Source organism: Arachis stenosperma, chromosome 4 (assembly GCF_014773155.1).
Source record: "Arachis stenosperma cultivar V10309 chromosome 4, arast.V10309.gnm1.PFL2, whole genome shotgun sequence".
Taxonomy (NCBI): domain Eukaryota; kingdom Viridiplantae; phylum Streptophyta; class Magnoliopsida; order Fabales; family Fabaceae; genus Arachis; species Arachis stenosperma.
Window position 1 is genome coordinate 50,514,811 of NC_080380.1, and position 24,822 is coordinate 50,539,632.

The 24,822-nt window shown below is 40.7% G+C and overlaps 2 non-coding genes across 2 annotated transcripts; one reads left to right on the plus strand and one right to left on the minus strand.

Moving 5' to 3' along the window:
- Positions 1-9,112: 9,112 nt before the first annotated feature.
- LOC130977992 (small nucleolar RNA R71) lies at positions 9,113-9,220 on the minus strand. Its single transcript, XR_009085657.1, has one exon. It is a non-coding gene; the product is annotated as a small nucleolar RNA R71 (small nucleolar RNA).
- Positions 9,221-24,362: 15,142 nt separating this feature from the next.
- LOC130977909 (small nucleolar RNA R71) lies at positions 24,363-24,470 on the plus strand. The gene has a single exon (XR_009085580.1). It is a non-coding gene; the product is annotated as a small nucleolar RNA R71 (small nucleolar RNA).
- The last annotated feature ends 352 nt before the right edge of the window (positions 24,471-24,822 follow it).

Below are 24,822 nucleotides of genomic sequence, written 5' to 3' on the forward strand. Positions count from 1 at the left end.
GTTTTGTCTTCATGCATGAGAATATCAAGGAACATGTTGATTGTAGCCAAATTCATGCAAATGATTTAAGGAATACATAAATGAATGAGTATGAATGAATCTCATGAAATTGATTGCATGGAATGGCAATACTTTGAGACAATTTCTTGGGTTAATGATAGGTAATGAAGTAAGAAGGCTATGGAGCAAGAATTTGAGCAAGAAAGATTGGGGACATAGCAAGCTTGGAAAGGAGAAAGAGACTTGGGCGTTGCCAACGTACATTATCACTTGAGTGCTTGGCAATAACGCCAAGTAGCCCTAGAAGGTGAATTTGAAGCTTCAAAGCAAGTTGCCAACTTGAATGTACAATGGCGTGTTTGAGGGCAACGCCAACAATCCATGGCAAGCCAAGAAGAGTGGGTTGGCACGTTGCCAACTCCCCAAACTAATAGCGTGTTCCATAGCAACGCAGGGAGCAAAAACCTGGAAGGAAGCAGCTCTCTAGCACGTTGCCAACGCCACCAACAAGGGTGTGTTTGGTGACAACGCCAGCAGCAAGAAGGCTTGGGCAGGAAAGGGAGATGCACGTTGCCAACGCCAAAGTCTGAAGGCGTGTTCCTTGGCAACGTAGCAAGCAAAGCTTGGTGCCATAGGAAAGCTCGAGCACGTTGTTGAGTTGGGAGAGCATGGGCGTGTTCCTTGGCAACGCATGCAAGCAAGGATTCTGGGCCAACCAAGAGATCGAGAGCATTGCTAACTTGGGAATGAACTAGCGTGTTCATCAATAATGCCAGGGACAAGATTCTGGGCCAACAAATAAGAGCGCGTTGCCAACTTGGGGAAAGGGTGAGTGTTTAAAGGCAACGCCAAGCAACATTGGAGTGCACATGTGGGCGTTGCCAACTTGGGCCAGGAAGGAGCTTCGAGGACGTTGCCAACGCCACTTTCATTGGCGTGTTCTAAGGCAACGCCAGGAAGGACTGCTTGGTAGGCACCAAGCCTTGGATCTTACCCATCGAGCACGTTGCCAACGCCACTTTCATTGGCGTGTTCCAAGGCAACGCCAGGAAGGAATGCTTGGTAGGCACCAAGCCTTGGATCTCCACCCACGTTGCCAACGCCAGGAAACATAGGCGTGTTCAAGGACAACGCCAAGCAACAAGCATAGAGCCTTGAGGAAGGCTCGAGCACGTTGCCAACGCCAGCTTCCAAAGGCGTGTTTGGGGGCAACGTAGCAAGCAAAGCTAGGAAAGGAAGCTTATCTAGGGGAAGAAGCATGCACGTTGCCAACGCCAGCTTCTAAAGGCGTGCTCCAAGGCAACGTGACAAGCTATTTTGAGAAGCACTCGAGCACATTGCCAACGCCAGCTTCTAAAGGCGTTTTCCAAGGCAACGTGACAAGCAAAGTTGAAGGCTAGAAAGCAGCCCTGGAGGGGAGCACGAGCACGTTGCCAACGTGCCAACAAGGGGGCGTGCTTGAGGACAACGCCAGTCCCATGTTCTAGCCTTGGGAGGCTTGGCACGTTGCCAACTTGAGAAGAAAGGGGCGTGTTCGGCAACAACTTGGCAGCCTGACCTTACCTTCTTTGAGGAAGCATAACTTGAGCTACAAAGCTCCAATTAAGATGATTCTAAGTTCATTAGAAAGAAGACACTCTGAGCTTTCCAATGATGTATGATAGTTCATAGTGATGCAGAGGATTGACACTCAAACCCGGGGCAACATTTAGCATGAAAGTAGAGTCAAGAAGAAGAAAAGCAAGTTGTTAGCAACAACTTGGGCTAGCAATGCCCAAGTCTGAAAGCTCACTCCCAGGAAAAAATGATGCACGTTGCCAACGTGCATTAAGGCTAGCGTTATTGGCAAAAACGCCAAGCCATTGGGCCAGAAGCATCATGAATGAACTCCTCCTTCCATGTCTAGCAACACTTCTTCCATTGAGCCAAGAATTCAACAAAGAGGAAGCCCACATTGCTAGCCCAATTAAAGATCTTTGAAGGAGTTTTAGGACTAATATAAATAGAGAAGGAGTTTGTACTTTGGGGGGACTTTTGATACTTAGATTTCTAGACTTTTAGCACTTACTAGCACTTTTACTTGGAGTACTCTCTAGCACTTTCGGGAGGATACCCGGAGAGCTATTTTGGTTCTTCTTGGAACTTTTCTTCTTCATTTTTGAGTTTTTAAGCATTTTCTTCTTCTTCTTCATCTTTCTTCACACTTAGTTTAATTTTCATTTATGGCAATTGTTGTTGAAATTGGAGCTATGATTCACTAAACCCCACTTTCATTAGGGGGAAGAGCTCTGCTTGTTTGAATGCATTGATATATCATCTTCTCCTTCTCAATTCAAGTGGTTAATCCAAGAGGAAATTCTTGTTCTTCAAAGATTCAACCACCAAGTTATTTGGTAATGGGACTTGGGAAAGTGAACCTCCCTTGCTCATTAATGAACTGGACACTTGGATTCAGAAAATTCTACCTCAAAAGAAACAAGATCCTGGCAAGTTCTTAATACCTTGTACCATAGGCACCATGATCTTTGAAAAAGCTCTGTGTGATCTGGGGTCAGGGATAAATCTTATGCCACTCTCTGTAATGGAGAAGCTGGGGATCATTGAGGTACAACCTGCCTTGTTCTCATTACAACTGGCAGACAAGTCATTGAGACAAGCTTATGGAATAGTAGAGGACGTGTTAGTAAAGGTTGAAGGCCTTTACATCCCTGCTGATTTCATAATCTTAGACACTAGGAAGGAAGAGGACGATTGCATCATCCTTGGAAGACCTTTCCTAGCCACAGCAGGAGCTATGATAGATGTCAACAGAGGTGAATTAGTCCTTCAATTGAATGGGGACTACCTTGTGTTTAAGGCACATGGCCATCCCTCTGTGACAAAAGAGAGTAAGCATGAAGAGCTTTTCTCAGTTCAGAGTCAAGAAGAGCCCACATAGTCAAACTCTAAGTTTGGTGTTGTGAGGCCACAACCAAACTCTAAGTTTGGTGTTAAGACCCCATATCCAAACTCTAAGTTTGGTGTTGGGACTATACAACATTGACCTGATCACCTTGTGGCTCCATGAGAGCCACTGTCAAGCTATTGACATTAAAGAAGCGCTTGTTGGGAGGCAACCCAATTTTATTTATCTAATTTTAATTTTATTCTATATTATTGTTATTTTGTGTTTTATTAGGTACATGATCATGAGGAGGCACGAAAAAATCATAAAAATTAAAAACAGAATAAAAAACAGCAGAAGAAAAAATTTGCACCCTGGAGGACGCACAGGCTGGCGTTCAACGCCAGTAAGATGCATCTGGCTGGCGTTCAACGCCAGAACAGAGCATCATTCTGGTGCTGAACGCCAGTAACAAGCATGAAACTGGCGTTCAACGCCTGAAACATGCTTTACATGGGCGTTGAACGCCCAGAATGTGCACCACACGGCGTTTAAACGCCAAAATGGTGAGCAAAGGCATTTTACACGCCTATTTGGTGCAGGGATGGAATTCCTTGACACCTCAGGATCTGTGGACCCCACAGGATCACCTCAGGATCTGTGAACCTCACAGGATCCCCATCTACCTTGCCCTCTATCTCTCCATTCATGGTCATCCCTTCTGTTTTTCATTCACCACCCACATTTATCCACTCTTCCCCAAACACCCCACCTACCTTTACAATTCAACTTCTCTTTTCCACCCAATCCCACCCATATAGCCGATTCCATCTCCCCTCACTCTCCTCCATTTTCTTCTTCTTCTTCTTCTTCTCTTCTTTCTTCTCTTGCTCGAGGGCGAGCAATATTTTAAGTTTGGTATGGTAAAAGCATAATTTTTTTTGCTTTTTCATTACCATTAATGGCACCTAAGGCCAGAGAAACCTCAAAGGGAAGACAAAAGTTTCCACCTCTGAGTCTTGGGAGATGGAAAGACTCATATAAAGGGTTTATAGCTCAGTGGTAGAACATGTGGCTGCAAATCAAGAGATCCCTGAGATACCTCAGGGGATAAATTTTCCTCCACACAAATATTGGAAGCAACTAAGGGTAGGAACACCAAAATTACTAGGAATCATTCAACAAAAGCAAGTAAGAGACATAGAGGAGCTCAAAGAGCACCATTGGACTTTCAAGAAGGCGCCACCCTCACTCAGGTGGACTCATTCCTTGTTCTTATTTCTTTCTGCTTTTCGGTTTTTATGCTGTGTTTATCTATGTTTTGTGTCTCTACTTCATGATCATTAGTAGTGAGTAACTATGTCTTAAAGTTATGAATAATTCCATGAATCCTTCACCTCTCTTAAATGAAAAATGTTTTAATTCAAAAGAACAAGAAGTACATGAATTTCGAATTTATCCTTGAATTTAGTTTAATTATATTGATGTGGTGACAATACTTTTGTTTTCTGAATGAATGCTTGAACAGTGCATATGTCTTTTGATCTTGTTGTTTATGAATGTTAAAATTGTTGGCTCTTGAAAGAATGATGAACAAAGAGAAATGTTATTGATGATCTGAAAAATCATGAAATTGATTCTTGAAGCAAGAAAAAGCAGTGAAAAAAAAAGAAAAAAAAAGTGGCGAAAAAAATAGAAAGAAAAAAGAAAAAGCAAGCAGAAAAAGCCAATAGCCCTTAAAACCAAAAGGCAAGGGTAAAAAGGATCCAAGGCTTTGAGCATCAATAGATAGGAGGGCCCAAGGAAATAAAATCCAGGCCTAAGCGGCTAAATTAAGCTGTCCCTAACCATGTGCTTGTGTCATGAAGGTCCAAGTGAAAAGCTTGAGACTGAATGGTCAAAGTCGTGATCCAAAGCAAAAAGAGTGTGCTCAAGAGCTCTGGACACCACTAACTGGGGACTCTAGCAAAGCTAAGTCACAATCTGAAAAGGTTCACCCAGTTATGTGTCTGTGGCATTTATGTATCCGGTGGTAATACTGGAAAACAAAATGCTTGGGGCCACGGCCAAGACTCACAAGTAGCTGTGTTCAAGAATCAACATGCTTAACTAGGAAAGTCAACAACACTATCTGAAATTCTAAGTTCCTAGAGAAGCCAATCATTCAGAACTTCAAAGGAAAAAGTGAGATGCCAAAACTGTTCAGAAGCAAAAAGCTACAAGTCCCGCTCATCTAATTATAATTAATATTCATTGATATTCTGGAATTTATAGTATATTCTCTTCTTTTTATCCTATTTGATTTTCAGTTGCTTGGGGACAAGCAACAATTTAAGTTTGGTGTTGTGATGAGCGGATAATTTATACGCTTTTTGGCATTGTTTTTAGGTAGTTTTTAGTAAGTTCAAGCTACTTTTAGGGATGTTTTCATTAGTTTTTATGTTAAATTCACATTTCTGGACTTTACTATGAGTTTGTGTGTTTTTCTGTGATTTCAGGTAAATTCTGGCTGAAATTGAGGGACTTGAGCAAAACTCTGAAAAAGGCTGACAAAAGGATTGCTGATGCTGTTGGAATCTGACCTCCCTGCACTCAAAATGGATTTTATGGAGCTACAGAACTCCAAATGGCGCGCTCTCAATGGCGTTGGAAAGTAGACATCTATACCTTTCCAGCAATATATAATAGTCCATACTTCATTCGGAAATTGATGATGTAACTTGGCGTTGAACGCCAAGTACATGCTGCTGTCTGGAGTTAAACGCCAGAAAAACGTCATGATCCGGAGTTGAACGCCCAAAACACGTCATAACTCGGAGTTCAACTCCAAGAGAAGCCTCAGCTCGTGGATTGATCAAGCTCAGCCCAAACATACACCAAGTGGGCCCCGGAAGTGGATTTATGCATCAATTACTTACTCATGTAAACCCTAGGAGCTAGTTTTATTATAAATAGAACATTTAACTATTGTATTAGACATCTTTGGTCTCAGTTTTGTTTTATTCTTCATCCTAAGAGGCTATTGATCACGTTTTGGGGGCTGGCCATTCGTCCATGCCTGAACCTTTTACTTATGTATTTTCAACGGTGGAGTTTCTGCACACCATAGATTAAGGGTGTGGAGCTCTGCTGTACCTCAAGTTTCAATACAATTACTATTACTTTTTATTCAATTCTTTCTCATTCTTATTCCAAGATATTCATTCGCACCCAAGAACATGATGAATGTGATGATTATGTGACGCTCATCATCATTCTCACCTATGAACGCGCGTGATTGACAACCACCTCCGTTCTACATGCAACCGAGCTTGAATGTGTATCTCTTAGATTCCCCAACAGAATCTTTGTGGTATAAGCTAGATAGATGGCGGTATTCATGAGGATCCAGAAAGTCTCACCTTGTCTGTGGTATTCCGAGTAGGATCCTGGGAATTCGGAAAGTCTAACCTTGTCTGTGGAATTCCGAGTAGGATTCCGGTAATGAATGACTGTGACGTGCTTCAGACTTGCAAGTGCTGGGCATTAGTGACAGACGCAAAAGAATCAAGGGATTCTATTCCAGCAGGAGCGGGAACCAACCAGTGATTAGCCGTGCTGTGACAGAGAGCGTGAGCGTAGTTTTCACTGCGAGGATGGGATGTAGCCTTCGACCTGTGCGATGCCTCCAGACGATTAACCATGCGAGTGACAGCGCAGAGGACCATTTTCCAGAGAGGATACAAAGTAGCCATCATCGAACGGTGAACCCCTATACACAGCTTGCCATGGAAAGGAGTAAGAAGGATTGAGTTGAAGCAGTAGGAAAGTAGGCGTTCTTGAGCCATACAGTATCTCCATTCGCTTATCTGAAATTCCCACCAATGAATCTGCATAAGTATCCCTTTTATTATTTCTATTTTATTATTAATTTTCGAAACCATAAACCAATTTAATATGCCTAACTGAGATTTACAAGGTGACCATAGCTTGCTTCATACCAACAATCTCTGTGGGATCGACCCTTACTCACGTAAGGTTTATTACTTGGACGACCCAGTACACTTGCTGGTTAGTTGAACGGAGTTGTGAATTCAACCGGTGCCATAATAATGATATCATACAAATACAAAGAATATGGATCACAATTTCGTCCACCAGTCGCCTTATTTCCCTTTGTAGGTCCTTTTCGACCTCTCGTTGACGTAGGGCATCTTCTTCAAGTTATTTTTACCGGTCTTGAAATGCATCCATGGCTCCCTCGTTTGGGGAGTTCTTCTTGTTGTCGATTTGGGAAGTATCTTTTGGTGTCGTATCCGCGTTTTTATGCGACGTTCTTTCCTCTAGATCTGAGGTGTGGTCGTTGTCATGGTCGTCCGCCATGGTGATGGGATGACTTCCAGGTCCCCGGCAACGGCGCCAATGTTTCGAGGGTTACCTGAAACTATAGGTTGATCTCGGATGAGATCTTCTGTAATGGTCGGAGTTGCTGTGTCTGACTTGTTGGACTTGGTGGCGGTGCTGATTCCTCCGTCCCCAAAGGGTGGGGGGTACCTGCAAGGGACTCCGATGCTTAAGTTAGCAAGAGTATTAAATAGGTATTAAGTAGAATCAGAGTATAAGTTATACTTGGGTGCTCCAGTATATTTATAATGGTGTAGAGTGACCTTTGCAGATAAGATAAGTTGGTTATCTTATCTTATCTTTATCTTTATCTTTCATGGGAACCGCCCTTATCTCTATAGGCTTGGGCTGCCTTAGGATTGGGGTCATGTTCCTCTATTTGGGCTCTTTATTGGGCTTTCCTGTGACTTGGACGAACTCTTTGAGAAGAGGTCGGGTCATCCTGACCTGAAGAGGTCGGTCGCTTTGTCTGTAGAACATCCCGGGTCGGACAGCTCGACCCAGGTATGAACACTATCTTTTCAAAAATCAAATTTTTTCATTTTTCTTCTTATTTTTCAAAAATTTTAAAATTGATTTTCAAAATCTTTTTCTTATCTTTATTTCATAATTTTCGAAAACTTTACTAACAATTAATGTGATTGATTCAAAAATTTGAAGTCCGTTACTTTCTTGTTAAGAAAGGTTCAATCTTTAAATTCTAGAATCATATCTTTTAGTTTCTTGTTAGTCAAGTAATCAATTTTAATTTTAAAAATCAAATCTTTTTAATTTCTTTTTCAAATCTTTTTCAAAATAAATTTCAATCATATCTTTTTAATCATATCTTTTTCAAATCATATCTTTTTCAAAATCAATTTCAAAAATCTTTTCTAAGTTCTTATCTTTTCAAAAATTGATTTTCAAATCTTTTTCAACTAACTAATTAACTCTTTGTTTATTTCTTATCTTTTTCAAAACCACCTAACCACTTTTCTCTTTCTAATTTTTGAAAATCACCTCCCTCTTTTTCAAAATTCTTTTTAATTAACTAATTGTTTCAAATTTTAATTTTGATTTAATTTTCAAAAATCACTAACCATTTTTCAAAAACAATTTTCGAAAACTTCTCTCTCTCACCTCCTTCTATTTATTTATTCATTTACTAACTCTTCTCTTCATCTAAAAATTCGAACCCTCTCTTCTCCTCTATGTTCGAATTTTTCTCATCCTTCTTCTATTCTTTTCTTCTTCTACTCACATAAAGGAATCTCTATACTGTAACATAGAGGATTCCTCTTCCTTTTCTGTTCTCTTCTTTTTCATATGAGCAGGAGCAAGGACAAGGACATTCTTGTTGAAGTAGATCCTGAACCTGAAAGGACTCTAAAGAAGAAACTAAGAGAAGCTAAAGCACAACAATCCAGAGAAAACCTTACAGAGAATCTCGAAAAAGAAAGAGACATGGCCGAACCTAATAACAATGATGGAGGCGCAAGGAGGATGCTTGGTGATTATACTACACCTACTTCCAATTTTTATGGAAGAAGTATCTCAATCCCTGCCATTGGAGCAAACAATTTTGAGCTGAAGCCTCAACTAGTTGTTCTAATGCAACAAAACTGCAAGTTTCATGGACTTCCATCAGAAGATCCCTATCAGTTTTTAACTGAATTCTTGCAGATCTGTGATACTGTTAAGTCTAATGGAGTATATCCTGAAATCTACAGGCTCATGCTTTTCCCTTTTGCTGTAAGAGATAGAGCTAGAACATGGTTGGACTCATAATCTAAAGATAGCCAGGACTCTTGGGATAAGCTGGTCACGGCCTTCTTGGCCAAGTTCTTTCCTCCTCAAAAGCTGAGCAAGCTTAGAGTGGATGTTCAGACCTTCAAGCAAAAAGATGGCGAATCCCTCTATGAAGCTTGGGAAAGATACAAGCAGTTGACCAAAAAGTGTCCTTCTGACATGCTTTCAGAATGGACCATTTTGGATATATTCTATGATGGTCTATCTGAATTCTCTAAGATGTCATTGGACCATTCTGCAGGTGGATCTATTCACCTAAAGAAAATGCCTGCAGAAGTTCAAGAACTCATTGACATGGTTGTAAATAACTAATTTATGTACACCTCTGAAAGGAATCCTGTGAGTAATGGGACGCTTCAGAGGAAGGAAGTTCTTGAAATTGATGCTCTGAATGCCATATTGGCTCAAAACAAAATGTTGACTCAGCAAGTCAACATGATTTCTCAGAGTCTGAATGGATTGCAAAATGCATCCAATAGTACTAAAGAAGCATCTTCTGAAGAAGAAACTTATGATCCTGAGAACCCTGCAATGACAGAGGTGAATTACATGGGTGAAGCCTATGGAAACACCTATAATCCCTTATGGAGAAATCATCCAAATTTTTCATAGAAGGATCAACAAAAGCCCCAACAAGGCTTTAATAATGGTGGAAGAAACAGGTTTAGCAATAGCAAGCCTTTTCCATCATCTTTTCAGCAACAGACAAAGAATTCTGAGCAAAGCCCCTCTAGCTTAGCAAATATAGTCTCTGATCTATCTAAGGCCACTTTAAGTTTCATGAATGAAATAAGGTCCTCCATTAGAAACTTCGAGGCACAAGTGGGTCAGGTGAGTAAGAAAAGCACTAAAACTCCTCCTAGTACTCTCCCAAGCAATACATAAGAGAATCCAAAAAGAGAGTGCAAGGCCATTGATATAATCAAAATGGCCGAATCCAAAGAGGAAGGGGAGGACATGAATCCCAATGAGGAAGACCTCATGGGACATCCTCCAGACAGAAAGGAGTTCCCTATTGGGGACCTAAAGGAATCTGAGGCTCATATGGAGACCATAGAGATTCCATTAAACTTCCTTCCGCCATTCATGAGCTCTGAGAACTATTCTTCCTCTGAAGAGGATGAAGATGTAACTGAAGAGCAAGTTGCTCAATATCTAGGAGCTATCATGAAGCTGAATGCCAAGTTGTTTGGTAATTAGACTTGGAAAGATGAACCTCCCTTGCTCATTAGTGAACTAAATGCATGGGTTCAGCAAACTTTACCTCAAAGGAAATAATATCCTGGTAAATTCTTAACACCCTGTACCATAGGCACCATGACCTTTGAGAAGGCTCTGTGTGACCTGGGGTCAGGTATAAATCTTATGCCACTCTCTGTAATGGAGAAACTGGTGATCTTTGAGGTACAAGCTGCAAGAATCTTATTAGAGATGGCAGACAAGTCAACAAAACAAGCTTATGGATTGGTAGAGGACGTGTTAGTGAAGGTTAAAGGCCTTTACATCCCTGCTGATTTCATAATCTTGGACGCTAGAAAGGATGAGAATGAATCCATCATTCTTGGAAGACCCTTCCTAGCCACAGCAGGAGCTGTGATTGATGTTGACAGAGGAGAGCTAGTCCTTCAATTGAATGAGGACTACCTTGTGTTTAAAGCTCAAGGATCTTCCTCTACAACCATAGAAAAGAGGCACGATAAGCTTTTCTCAATACAAAGTCGAACAAAACCCCCACAATTAAACTCTAAGTTTGGTGTTGGGAGGCCACAACCAAACTCTAAGTTTGGTGTTAAACCCCCACATTCAAACTCTAAGTTTAGTGTTGGGAGGTCCCACCAATGCTCTGAACATCTGTGTAGCTCCATGAGAGCTCACTGTCAAGCTATTGACATTAAAGAAGCACTTATTGGGAGGCAACCCAATTTTTATTTATCTATATTTCTATTGTTCTTTTATGTTTTATTAGGTTTATGATCATGTGGAGTCACAAAACAATTACAAAAACTAAAAACAGAATAAACAAACAGCAAAAGAAAAAGCACACCCTGGAAGAAGAGATGCCTGGCGTTTAAACGCCAGAAACAAGCATCTGTCTAGCGTTTAACGCCAAAAACAAGCACCAAGCTGGCGTTAAACGCCAGAAACAGGCTACATTTTGGCGTTTAACGCCAGAAATAAGCTGCAGTCTGGCGTTAAAAGCCAGGATTGCATACAGAGGGCATTTTACACGCCTAAAAGGTGCAGGGATGAGAAATCCTTGACACCTCAAGATCTGTAGACCCCACAGAATCACCTCAGGATCTATGGACCACACAGGATCCCCACCTACCCCACTTCTCTCTTCTTCACACAATCCAATAACACTATACCCTTCACCAATCACCTCAATCTCTCTTCCCCATTACCCTTCACCAATCACATACATCCACTCTTCCCCAAAAAACCCCACCTACCTTCAAAATTCAAAATCTCTTTCCCACCCAAACCCACCCTAAATGGCCGAAACCAAACCCCTCTCCCTCCACTATATAAACCCCTCCATCATTCTTCATTTTCACAAAACACTACCCTCTCTTCTAAATGGCGCCAACAACTTGGTACGCACAATTGTAATATCACTCTTCACAACTTCGCACAACTAACCAGCAAGTGCACTGGGTCATCCAAGTAATACCTTACGTGAGTAAGGGTCAATCCCACGGAGATTGTCGGTATGAAGCAAGCTATGGTCATCTTGTAAATCTCAGTCAGGCGAATTCAAATGGTTATAATGGTTTTCAAATATAAAGATAAATAAAGCATAAAATAGAGATAAAGATACTTATGTAATTCATTGGTTGGAATTTCATATAAGTGCATGAAGATATTGTGTTCTTTCTGAATCTCTACTTTCCTACTACTTTCATCCAATCATTCTTACTCCTTTCTATGGCAAGCTGTATGTTCAGGTTTCACCAGCGTCAATGGCTACCTCCCATCCTCTCAGTAAAAATGGTCCAAATGCTCCGTCACAACACGGCTAATCATTTGTCGGTTCTCGATCATATTGGAATAGAATCCAGTGATTCTTTTGCGTCTGTCACTACGCCTAACACTCGCGAGTTTGAAGCTCGTCACAGTCATCCCATCTCAGATCCTACTCGGAATACCACAGACAAGGTTTAGACTTTCCGGATCTTAGGAATGGACGCCAATAATTCTAGCTTATACCACAAAGACTCCGATCTTTTGGAATGGAGGCTAAGAGATACGTGCTCGATCTAAGGTAGAACAGAAGTGGTTGTCAGGTACGCGTTCATAGGTGAGAATGATGATGAGTGTCTGATGTGTGGAAAACGATCCAACACAAAACTCACCGACAAGTGTACCGGGTCGCATCAAGTAATATAACTCACGGGAGTAAGGTCGATCCCACAAGGATTGAAGGATTGAGCAATTTTAGTTTAGTGGTTGACTTAGTCAAGTGAATCAAGTTTTGGTTGAGTGATTTTGTATCCAACAGTAAGTAAATGACAGAAAATATAAAGGGGAAGGGAAGAATTGCAGAAATTTAAAGAGAACTGAAAGTAAAAGAGCTGAATCTTAAAGAACAAGAAATTAAATGACTGAAACTTAAAGTGCAAGAAATGTAAATTGCAGTAACTTAAAGTGCAAGAAATATAAATTGCTTGAATGGAAAAGGGATTTGAGGACTGGGATTTCGGAATTCAAGCAAGGGAAATTAAATTGCAACAATTATCAAAGCAAAAGATGAATTGAATTCTGTTAGATCTCAACAGAAAGGGAAATTAAATTGCAGCAGAGGTTCACAGAAGAACCAAAAGGAAAATTGGGTCTCAGGACTCCAGAGACTAGATAGTAAAGTCTAGATCTCAATTGCCTTCCCAGATCCAAGTTCACAAAGCAATGAGCAAGAAATTAAAGAAGAAGCAGTAAAGAAAATGTAATTGAACTTAATTATGCAGAAGAGGAATTAAAGAGATCTTGAATAGAGATTGAGACAGAAATTCCTCAATTCTTCGCACCCAAGACTCAAACAAGAAAAGTAAAAAAATGCTCAAGCAAGAACGAGGAAGAAGAGAGATCAATTCTCCTTCCTAATTCCCTGAAATTTCAGTTCCTAGCTCTCAATGAAGTCTCTAAATTCAAAAATCAAAAGAAGGTTCAAAAGTCAAAAGTGAAAAAGAAAGTTCTGATTACATCAAACTATCTCCTATTTATACACTTTCTATTTTTGAATTTTGGAATTGGATGGGCTTTTGATTTGGTGACGAAATGAATTTAATTGGATTTTTAATCCAATTTCAGCCCATGAGGAAGTAGCTCCCAGGAGGCTGCCCTGCCATTGTGGAGGGCAGGGCAAGAAATGGTGCGTGCGGCCCTTGTTGCATGCGTGTTTGGTGCGTGTGATGCTGCAGTATGCTGCCCTGCCCTTGTGGAGGGCAGGGCAGAGTTTTCTTGGTGCGCCAGATTCTGCCCGCGCGCGCTGCTGCTGGCTGAGACTCCCTTGGTGCGTGCCAATCTTGTGCGCTGGCCGTGCATCACAAAATGCTGCCCTGCCCTTGTGGAGGGCAGGGCAATGTGCCAAAGGTGAAGTCCCAAGTTCGAAACTTGGTGGAGGCACACGCTACTTCTTTTCTTTGGTTTTCTTGGCACCAAAGTCATGCTTAGTTCCTTGCTTCCTCATGGTGCCGTGTTCGATCCAGGGAGAATAAAAGCAAGCTAATTTTTGCTTAATTTTATTGTGCTTGAGCGCTACTCCTTTCCTCCTTGTCCTTGGGTTCGAAACCCATAGGAAGCATTATGAAGCAATTCCTTTTGAATTTTTCTTGGTTGAAGCCCGATATTGTTCTTGAGGAGGGCAGTGCAGAGTTTTTGCTCTCTTTGATTCTTAGCATCAAATTGTGCTCCGCCCTTGTTGTGGGCAGGGCAGTGATACCTTTTCAAGGTTTGGCTCATAATGTTGCTCTCCTGGAATGCAGTGTGCCCTTGTGGAGGGCAATGTTTGCTTCCTCCTTCTATGCGCCACACTCCTTCTTCCCTTGGGCCACGCTTTCTTAAGCCACGTTTTTCCTCTTTTCTTCCTTTCTTCACCTACAAGAAACCAAAACAACCACTCAAAGTATCTCTAAACTCATAAGGTTTATAATTCATTAAAAATCAATTAATTCTTGCTTAAACCTCATGATTTAGCATCAATTTAATGGTGGTTGCTTGATTTAAAGAAGTTATGCATTTTCATTCCAAATCACTTACTTAGGATGCAAGAAAGTGCATAAAGACTAGTAAAACAAGTGAAATTAGCTTGAAAAATGTGTATATGATGACCTGTCATCACAACACCAAACTTAATTCTTACTTGTCCCCAAGCATGCATCAAAACTAAGAGAAAATGAAATGAACAAGAAAAGAAAACATATCCTTATTAGGCATATAGAAGAACTTGATTCATGGAGTTTTTATGCAGACAATGATAACTCAATTATTGTTGCTGTTACATAATATACATTTTTCCTCAAAGGCTTACTAAACTTGCTGTTATAAGGTTTGTTCTTTCTTTGCTCCCTTGCTAACTTTTCTTTTCTCATGTTGCTTGACAAGCTTATTATTTTTTTTGGAGGCATGGTGTCTAATGTTGTAGTAGTAGCCTTTGGCTTTATTTTTTTACTCAACATCTTTCCACCACAGACACATGGCTCACTATTTCTTCCTAGGATCATTGATGCCCAGCATCACTTTGGATAACTAAATGTTCTGTATCTAGGTTGCTCTTTATTGTGGACTTTCAATTGGCCATCCCAAATCAGTTGATCTAAGTGACCGGGTTTTGAAATACCCCTCAGAATTTACTTATCCAAGCATATCCTAGTACAAGAACACCACAGGCATGTGTCCTAGGGTCCAAGCTATTGGTGTCCAGCCTTTATTCTTTGTTTTTCTTGCCACATTGGCTTTTTCTTCTTTCTTTTCTTTCTATTTTATTTTTGCTCTCAAGGGCTTTTCTTTACTGATAAGAACCTTTATAACAGCAAGCTAGATCACACTTAAATGAAAATGACATTATGCAGCAATTATTTTATGAGTTATGCATTTAATCAAACACATACACCACCATTAACTTCCATTCTAACTTATGCAACATTGGATATTCACTTTTCAATTCAAACAATTCTCTTTTATTCAAGCATATGGGAAACAAAACTAAATTCAGCTAGGTGATGGATGACAAGCATCATGCAAGTTATCATACTTAATCAAACAACTTCACTTGCAACTAGATAAACACTTTAGCAGGATATATAATGGTTCCCACGTTCAAAATAATTCACAGCAGCAAGGATTGAGTTTAGATACAACCTTTGAAGTTGCAGCCCTGTGATTCTTCCTTCTGTTGTGTTTTCTTTGAGTTAAGATGCACAATATCTTCAATTGTTGACTCATGTCCTGCATAATTCTCAAAGTTGCTTGCTTCTCAAGCCCTTAATTGCATTGTTAGTATGCATAAATTGAGTGTGGCTCTTGGATTTATTTTGGTGTTGGAGACACCAAACTTAATTACTTGCCACTGTCTCTAATGCAACAAGTTAACCATATTTGAAACCTTGTATCCTTGCTAAAGGTTATGGGATTGAAGCTAGAAAGCAGTTAAATAGTTGGATAATTTGTTTGATTGCTTGGAGCTAGCATTATGCAAGAGGTGAGAATGTGCTTTTAAATGAGCTTTTTGGTGGAACAACAAACTTAGAATCTTTCACTCTCCCTTAAGTTGTTTTGGTGTGCAACACCGAACTTAGCTCCTTGTAATGCATACCAATTATTCAACATTTTTATTGAAAAAGCTATGAAAAGAAAACTACCTCAGGTTGGGTTGCCTCCCAACAAGCGCTTCTTTATTGTCACTAGCTTGACATCTTCCATTCTGCTGATCATGAAAGTTGAAAATCACAGTGCCTTAGCTTGTCTTTCTTCACTGTGAACTTCCTTCCGGTTTCCTCTTTGATGACCTCTATGAATTCCTGTGGAAGGATTGATGCATTTGCATATTTACTATATTAGCTAGTTAGTTTAGTTGGTTTTAGCTTAGTTTCACTCATTTTCTCTAAATAAACAAGCTCTTTTATGAGTTTTGTCTTCATGCATGAGAACACCAAGGAACATGTTGATTCTAGCCAAATTCATGCAAATGATTTAAGGAATACATACATGAATGAGTATGAATGAATCTCATGAAATTTATTGCATGAATTGGTAAGACTTTGAAGCTATTTCCTTTGTTGATGATAGGTGATGAAACAAGAAAGCATGGAAGCAAGAATGATGCAAGGTGGGCAAGAAGAAGTTGGCGTTGCCAACTTGGAGATAGTGGGCGTTGTTCATGGCAACGCCAGGCAACCTTGCAAGAAGAAGTTGGCGTTGCCAAGTTGGAGATAGTGGGCGTTGTTCATGGCAACGCCAGGCAACCTTGCAAGAAGAGAAGTTGGCGTTGCCAACTTGGAGAAGGGCTGCGTTATTGGAGGCAACGCCAGGCAACCTTGGAAGAGAAGTGGCGTTGCCAACTTGGAAGAAGGAGTGAGTTGTTATGGGCAACGCACACAAGCAAGGAACTTGGGCCATGAAGGAGTTTCGAGGGCGTTGCCAACGCCAAGAACTATGGGCGTTGTTCAAGGCAACGCTAAGCTAGAGGAACTTGGGCCATGAAGGAGTTTCGAGGGCGTTGCCAACGTGCTACTTCACTGGCGTGTTTCTAGGCAACGCCAAGCAACAAGAATGAAGCCTTGAAGAGGAGCTCGAGGGCGTTGCCAGCGCCAGGAACCATTGGCGTGTTTCAAGGCAACGCCAGGAAGCAAATATGGAGCTTTGAGGAAGGCTCGAGCACGTTGCCAACGTGCTGAAGAGAAGGAGTGTTCGTCAACAACGCCAGGATGTGCTGCCAGCCAAGTTGCCAACGCCAGGATGTGCTGCCAGCCAAGTTGCCAACGCCAGGATGTGCTGCCAGCCAAGTTGCCAACGCCAGGAAGCCTTGCCAACCACGTTGCCAACGCCAGCTTCTATAGGCGTGTTCAATGGCAACGTGGGAAGCAATGTCTGGAGCTAGGAAAGAGCATCGAGCACGTTGCCAACTCAAGAAAGCATTGGCGTGTTTGGCAACAACGCCAGGAAGCTTTGGATGGTGAAGAATGGAGGTAGCACGTTGCTAACTTGAAAGAACAAAGGAGTGTTTGCCAAAAACGCTGGAGAGCTGGACAGCCTGACCTTACCTCCTTCAATGGAGTATATCTTGAGCTACAAAGCTCCAAATGAGGTGATTCCAACGGCATTTGAAAGTAGACATCCAGAGCTTTCCAACCATATATCATAGTATGGGATTGGCATTCATTTGAAGCTTCAAAAGATGGCTTCATTTAGAGCTTCAGAATCTGAGCACGTTGGCAACGCTGGAAACAAGGGCGTTTTCACCAAAAACATGTGCGATTTTGGCAGCCTGACCCTGTCTCCTTCAAACTAGCATAACTTGAGTTATAGAGATCCAAATTGAGTGCTTCCAGTTGCGTTGGAAAGCTAACATTCATAGCTTTCCAACCATATATAATAGTCTATGGTGGAGCACAAAATTGAAGCCAAATCAGAGTCTTCTCTAGGCCCCAAAAATAAGAACATGAAGTTGAAATTCAAGGAGGCTAGAAGGCAGCCCATGAGGAAGCAACGGGCACGTTGCCAACGTGCTAGCAAGAAGGCGTGTTTGGCAACAACGCCAGCCTCATTTCTCTGCCTTGGGAGGATAGGCACGAGCACGTTGCCAACTTGGGAGAATGGGTGCGTTTTTGGCAACAACTTGGCAGCTTGACCTTACCTTCTTTGAGGAAGCATAACTTGAGCTAGGAAAGTCCAAATGAGGTGATTCCAGTGGCATTGGAAAGAAGACATCAAGAGCTTTCCAATGATGTATAATAGTCTATATTGAAGCAGAGGATTGACACTCAAATTCTGGGCAACATTAGACATGAAAGAAGAGTCAAGAAGAAGAAAAGCAAGTTGTTGGCAATAACTTGGGCCAGCAACGCCCAAGTCTCAAACTTCACTTCCAGGAAAATACCATGCACGTTGCCAACGTGCATTAAGCCTAGAGTTGTTGCCAATAACGCCCCTCAATGGGCCAGAATTATAGCCAACTTGCTCTGCTTCCTCTATTCCTCACAAAGGCAAGAAACTTCATCAATTGAACCAGAAATTCAACAAAGAGAAAGCCCACATTGCTAGCCCAATTGAAGATCTTTGAAGGAATTTTAGGACTAATATAAATAGAGATTGAGTTTGTACTTTAAGGAGACTTTTGACACTTAGAATTTTTATACTTTTAGCTTTCACTTTGAGAACTCTTTTAGCACTTCCGGGAGGATACCCGGAGAGCTATTTTGTTTCTTCTTGGAACTCTTCTTCTTCATTTTCTTAAGCTTTAAGCATTTCTTTATTCTTCATCATCTTTCTTTGCATTTAGTTTAATTTTAGTTTATGGCAATTGTTGTTGAAATTGGAGCTATGACTCACTAAACCCCACTTCCATTAGGGGGAAGAGCTCTGCTTGTTGGAATGCATTGGTGAACTCATCTTTTCCTCCTCAATTCTAGTGGTTGATCTAAAGAGGGAACTCTTGTTCTTCAAAGATTCAACCACCATCGAGAGAGGGGTTAATCTATATGAATTATGTGGTGAATTTGAGGAATGAGCCACATAATTCAGTTTAGAGTTCATCCTTTCATGATTTCTTTAATCAATACACCTTGGTTAGTATGTGAGATGTAACTCTCCTTGGTTGAGATTATGGGAGTTGTGTGGCTGGATTAGATTTGAGCTTCATCTCTTCTCATGAACAATTAGATCACGAGAGTGGCAATTGGTTATGTTGAGAGAAATTGAATCACCAAGAGATTGGGATTCAATTACCCACTTGCCATGGATCTATACCCATGATTGAGAAGGATTTGACTAACATCAATTCATGAAAACTTGCATCTCTGATCCCTAATGATCCTCTCTATCATTACTTCTTATTCCTTTTGCTTCTAGTTGGTTGATTACCCATAACCCAATTCCCTTTTACATTCGGTCAATTTATTATTCTTGTCATCTACATTTTGTTCCTTTAATTCTTGCTATTTACTCTTATGTTCTTTAATTTTCTGCACCCTTTAATTCCTTGTCATTTATCTTTGATGTCATTTAAGTTTCTTGCAATTTAAGTTTCAGTTATTTACTTTCATTTTATTTCTATATTCCCGTTCTTAAATTCATTGCCATTTAAATTCCTGCAATTATGTTCAAAAGTCACATTGCTCATAAAATCAAAATTATGTTCGCTTGACTAAATTTACCATTTAACTAAAGTTGCTTAATCTACCAATCCTCGTGGGATCGACCTCACTCCTAGTGAGTCTTATTACTTGATACGACCCGGTATACTTGCCGGTTGTACGTGAAATCTTAATTTTTACGTATCAAGGATCTTAGTCACAGTGTAGTGATCAGAAAACTGTGGGGACACCTTCATGGTTTGAATGTTTATCATTACTCTATCCCCTAGTGAAAATTTTCCAGTGGGGCTTTTCTGCTTTTCTTTAATTCTATCCTCTGTTTCTCCTTGTAAGAATTCCTTGTTGTGTTTTTCTTGGCTGGTACTTTCTTTGTCCAAGGTTTTCTTACTTTCCTCTATGATCCTTTTCTATCATTCCTTCTTTGTAGCCTCTTCGGTGTTGGTTGGTTTGTCCTCAGTGGCTCTGGGGGAAGTATTTGCCTTCTTCTCACCCATTTCTGCAAAGTGCTTCGCCAGTTGAGCTATCTGCTCCTCAATTCTTCTGATTGACATCTCTTGGTTCTTTGTTATCTCCTCTTGGAGTTTCATCATTCTCTCTATTAAGATCTCCAAGTTAGTGATCCTCTGAGATTCTTGTGAGATTGGTCAGTTGTGAGATGTTAAAGGTTGGAAGGGTGGGTGTTGTGGTGGTATGTAGTGGTTGTTGTTACCATAATGGTGTTTTTGCTGGTTTGTGAAGTTGGGGTTATTGTAATTGAAGTCCCTTGGTTCGTGAGTTTGGTACTCGGTCCTTCTCCAGTTGGAATGAGTCTGGAAGTGTATGTTTTGTGAGTATTGGCTTTGATTGGCATTGGTGGATGAGTGATGTTGGTTGTTTGTGGTCATGGATTTGCCCTGGTTGAAACTTCCTTGTTCTTGATGTCGGAACTCCCCCATTCTTAGATAAGAATGGGGCCTCCATGGTGGGAACTGGGCATTCACTGAAGCAGACTGCAGGCAATCAATTTTTCTATCTCTCAGCTCCATGTGTTGCTGTGTTTGATGGTGCATTTGTTTGTTCAGGTTCATGAATACATTCATTCCTTCAAGTTTCATCACTTCTTTTTCTGAAATTGCATTCTGTGGTTTCACGAATGAGTGTTGGTTGTTGACTCCTGTGTCATTGAAATTTGCAATACCTTGGGCAGTTGTTGTTGCCTTGAGTAAGCCATTTGAGAAGTAGTCCACTGCTTTTCTTGTCTCTGGGGTTAGTCCTTCATAGAAAGCTCAGAAACCCACTTGAAGAGTGGTTCTTCTTCTCCTTGTGTGAATAGATGTTCCCCCTCTTTCAGCTTGATGATCTGTCGGGATGAGGAGAATTTGGCCAGAAATTTGGTGACCAAATCATCCCAACTAGTGATACTTCCTTGGGGGAAAGTTTCAAACCATTATGCAGCTTCACCCTTTAATGAGAAAGGGAATAACAAGATCTTATAAGTGTCATGATCTAGACCATTAGTTTTGACAGCATCACAAGTCCTCAGAAAAGTGGATATGTGCTGTTGAGGATCTTCCAATGGATTTCCGTCATAAGAACAATTGTTCTTGATTAGTGTAATGAGTGGTGGCTTCATGTCATGATACACTTTGTCTGTAGAGATTTCTTTTCCTGTGGCATGCAAACAATCAGGAGGAACAAACAGCAGCACTCTTGAGAATTGAGTGCTGTTAGTTGAGACAAATTCTCAAACAGTTAGTGAGTTGATAGAGGCAAATTTTCAAACAGTTAGTGTGTTAGTTAAAAATAAAGAAAAAGTGCTTGATCTAGATCTCCACTTCACTTAATCATTGTCAATCTATTTCAATCCCCGGCAACGGCGCCAAAAACTTGATGTGTGGAAAACGATCCAACACAAAACTCACCGGCAAGTGTACCGGGTCGCATCAAGTAATAAAACTCACGGGAGTGAGGTCAATCCCACAAGGATTGAAGGATTGAGCAATTTTAGTTTAGTGGTTGACTTAGTCAAGCGAATCAAGTTTTGGTTGAGTGATTTTGTATCCAACAGTAAGTAAATGACAGAAAATGTAAAGGGGAAGGGAAGAATTGCAGAAATTTAAAGAGAACTGAAAGTAAAAGAGCTGAATCTTAAAGAACAAGAAATTAAATGACTGAAACTTAAAGTGCAAGAAATGTAAATTGCAGTAACTTAAAGTGCAAGAAATATAAATTGCTTGAATGGAAAAGGGATTTGAGGACTGGTATTTCAGAATTCAAGCAAGGGAAATTAAATTGCAACAATTATCAAAGCAAGAGATGAATTGAATTTCGTTAGATCTCAACAGAAAGGGAAATTAAATTGCAGCAGAGGTTCACAGAAGAACCAAAAAGAAAATTGGGTCTCAGGACTCCAGAGACTAGATAGTAAAGTCTAGATCTCAATTGCCTTCCCAGATCCAAGTTCACAAAGCAATGAGCAAGAAATTAAAGAAGAAGCAGTAAAGGAAATGTAATTGAACTTAATTATGCAGAAGAGGAATTAAAGAGATCTTGAATAGAGATTGAGACAGAAATTCCTCAATTCTTCACACCCAAGACTCAAACAAGAAAAGTAAAAAAATGCTCAAGCAAGAACGAGGAAGAAGAGAGATCAATTCTCCTTCCTAATTCCCTGAAATTTCAGTTCCTAGCTCTCAATGAAGTCTCTAAATTCAAAAATCAAGAGAAGGTTCAAAAGTCAAAAGTGAAAAAGAAAGTTCTGATTACATCAAACTATCTCATATTTATACACTTTCTATTCTTGGATTTTGGAATTTGGATGGGCTTTTGATTTGGTGAAGAAATGAATTTAATTGGATTTTTAATCCAATTTCAGCCCATGAGAAAGTAGCTCCCAGGAGGCTGCCCTACCATTGTGGAGGGCAGGGCAGGAAATAGTGTGTGCGGCCCTTGTTGCATGCGTGTTTGGTGCGTGTGATGCTGCAGTATGCTGCCCTGCCCTTGTGGAGGGCAGGGCAGAGTTTTCTTGGTGCGCCAGATTCTGCCCGTGCGCGTTGCTGCTGGCCGAGACTCCCTTGGTGCGTGCCAATCTTGTGCGCTGGCCGTGCATCACAAAATGCTGCCCTACCCTTGTGGAGGGCAGGGCAATGTGCCAAAGGTGAAGTCCCAAGTTCGAAACTTGGTGGAGGCACACGCTACTTCTTTTCTTTGGTTTTCTTGGCACCAAAGTCATGCTTAGTTCCTTGCTTCCTCATGGTGCCGTGTTCGATCCAGGGAGAATGAAAGCAAGCTAATTTTTGCTTGATTTTATTGTGCTTGAGTGCTACTCCTTTCCTCCTTGTCCTTGGGTTTGAAACCCATAGGAAGCATTATGAAGCAATTCCTTTTGAATTTTTCTTGGTTGAAGCCCGATATTGCTCTTGAGGAGGGCAGGGCAAAGTTTTTGCTCTCTTTGATTCTTAGCATCAAATTGTGCTCCGCCCTTGTTGTGGGCAGGGCAGTGATGCTTTTTCAAGGTTTGGCTCATAATGTTGCTCTCCTGGAGGGCAGTGTGCCATTGTGGAGGGCAATGTTTGCTTCCTCCTTCTATGCGCCACACTCCTTCTTCCCTTGGGCCACGCTTTCTTAAGCCACGTTTTTCCTCTTTTCTTCCTTTCTTCACCTACAAGAAACCAAAACAACCACTCAAAGTATCTCTAAACTCATAAGGTTTATAATTCATTAAAAATCAATTAATTCTTGCTTAAACCTCATGATTTAGCATCAATTTAATGGTGGTTGCTTGATTTAAAGAAGTTATGCATTTTCATTCCAAATCACTTACTTAGGATGCAAGAAAGTGAATAAAGACTAGTAAAACAAGTGAAATTAACTTGAAAAATGGGTATATGATGACCTGTCATCAGTGTCACGGATCATCACATTCATCATGTTGAAGTGCAGCGGATATCTTAGAATAAGAATAAGTTGAATTGAACAGAAGAACAATAGTAATTGCATTAATACTCGAGGGACAGCAGAGCTCCACACCTTAATCTATAGTGTGTAGAAACTCCACCGTTGAAAATACATAAGTGATAAAGGTCCAGGATGACCGAATGGCCTGCCCCTAAAGTCTAAGAACTAAACGTCCAAAGATAGATACCAAGATGTCTAATACAATAGTAAAAAGTTCTATTTATATTAAACTAGTTACTAGGATTTACAGAAATAAGTCTTAGTGCAGAAATCCACTTTCGGGGCCTACTTTGGTGTGTGCTTGGGCTGAGCTTGAACTTTACATGTGGAGAGGCTTCTCTTGGGGTTAAACACCAAGTTGTAACATGTTTTTGGCGTTTAACTCTGGTTTGTGACGTGTTTCTAACATTTTACTCTAGAATGCAGCATGGAACTGGCGTTGAACTCTAGTTTGGTTTCGGCCTTTGATAGATCAGAGACTATGTTTGTTAAGCTAGAGGGGCTCTGCTCAGAATTCTCTATCTGTTGCTGAGAAGATGATGGAAAAGGCTTGCTATTGCTAAACCTATTTCTTCCACCATTATTAAAGCCTTATTGAGGCTTCTGTTGATCTTTCTATGAGAAATTTGGAAGATTTCTCCATGAGGGATTATAGGTGTTTTCATAGGCTTCACCCATGTAATTCACCTCTGCCATTGCAGGGTTCTCAGGATCATAAGCTTCTTCTTTAAAAGATGCTTCTTTAGTACTGTTGGATGCATTTTGCAATCCATTCAGACTCTGAGAATCATGTTGACTTGCTGAGTCAACATTTTATTCTGAGCCAATATGGCATTCAAAGCATCAATTTCAATAACTCCCCTCTTCTGAGGCATCCCATTACTCACAGGATTCCTCTCAGAGGTGTACATGAATTGGTTATTTTTAATCATGTCAATGAGTTCTTGAGCTTCTACAGGCGTTTTCTTTAGGTGAATGGATCTACCTGCAGAATGGTCCAGTGACATCTTAGAGAACTCGGATAAACCATCATAGAATATATCCAAAATGGTCCACTCTGAAAGCATGTCAGAAGGACACTTTTTGGTCAACTACTTGTATCTTTCCCAAGCTTCATAGAGGGATTCACCATCTCTTTGCTTGAAGGTCTGAACATCCATTCTAAGCTTGCTCAGCTTTTGAGAAGGAAAGAACTTGGCCAAGAAGGCCGTGACCAGCTTATCCCAAGAGTCCAAGCTATCTTTAGGTTGTGAGTTCAACCATGTTCAAGCTCTGTCTCTTACAGCAAAAGGGAAAAGCATGAGCCTGTAGACTTCAGGATCTATTCCATTAGTCTTAACAGTAACACAGATCTGCAAGAATTTAGTTAAAAACTGATAGGGATCTTCTGATGGAAGTCCATGAAACTTGTAGTTCTGTTGCATTAGAGCAACTAGTTGAGGCTTCAACTCAAAATTGTTTGCTCCAATGGCAGGGATTGAGATGCTTCTTCCATAAAAATTAAAAGTAGGTGTAGTATAA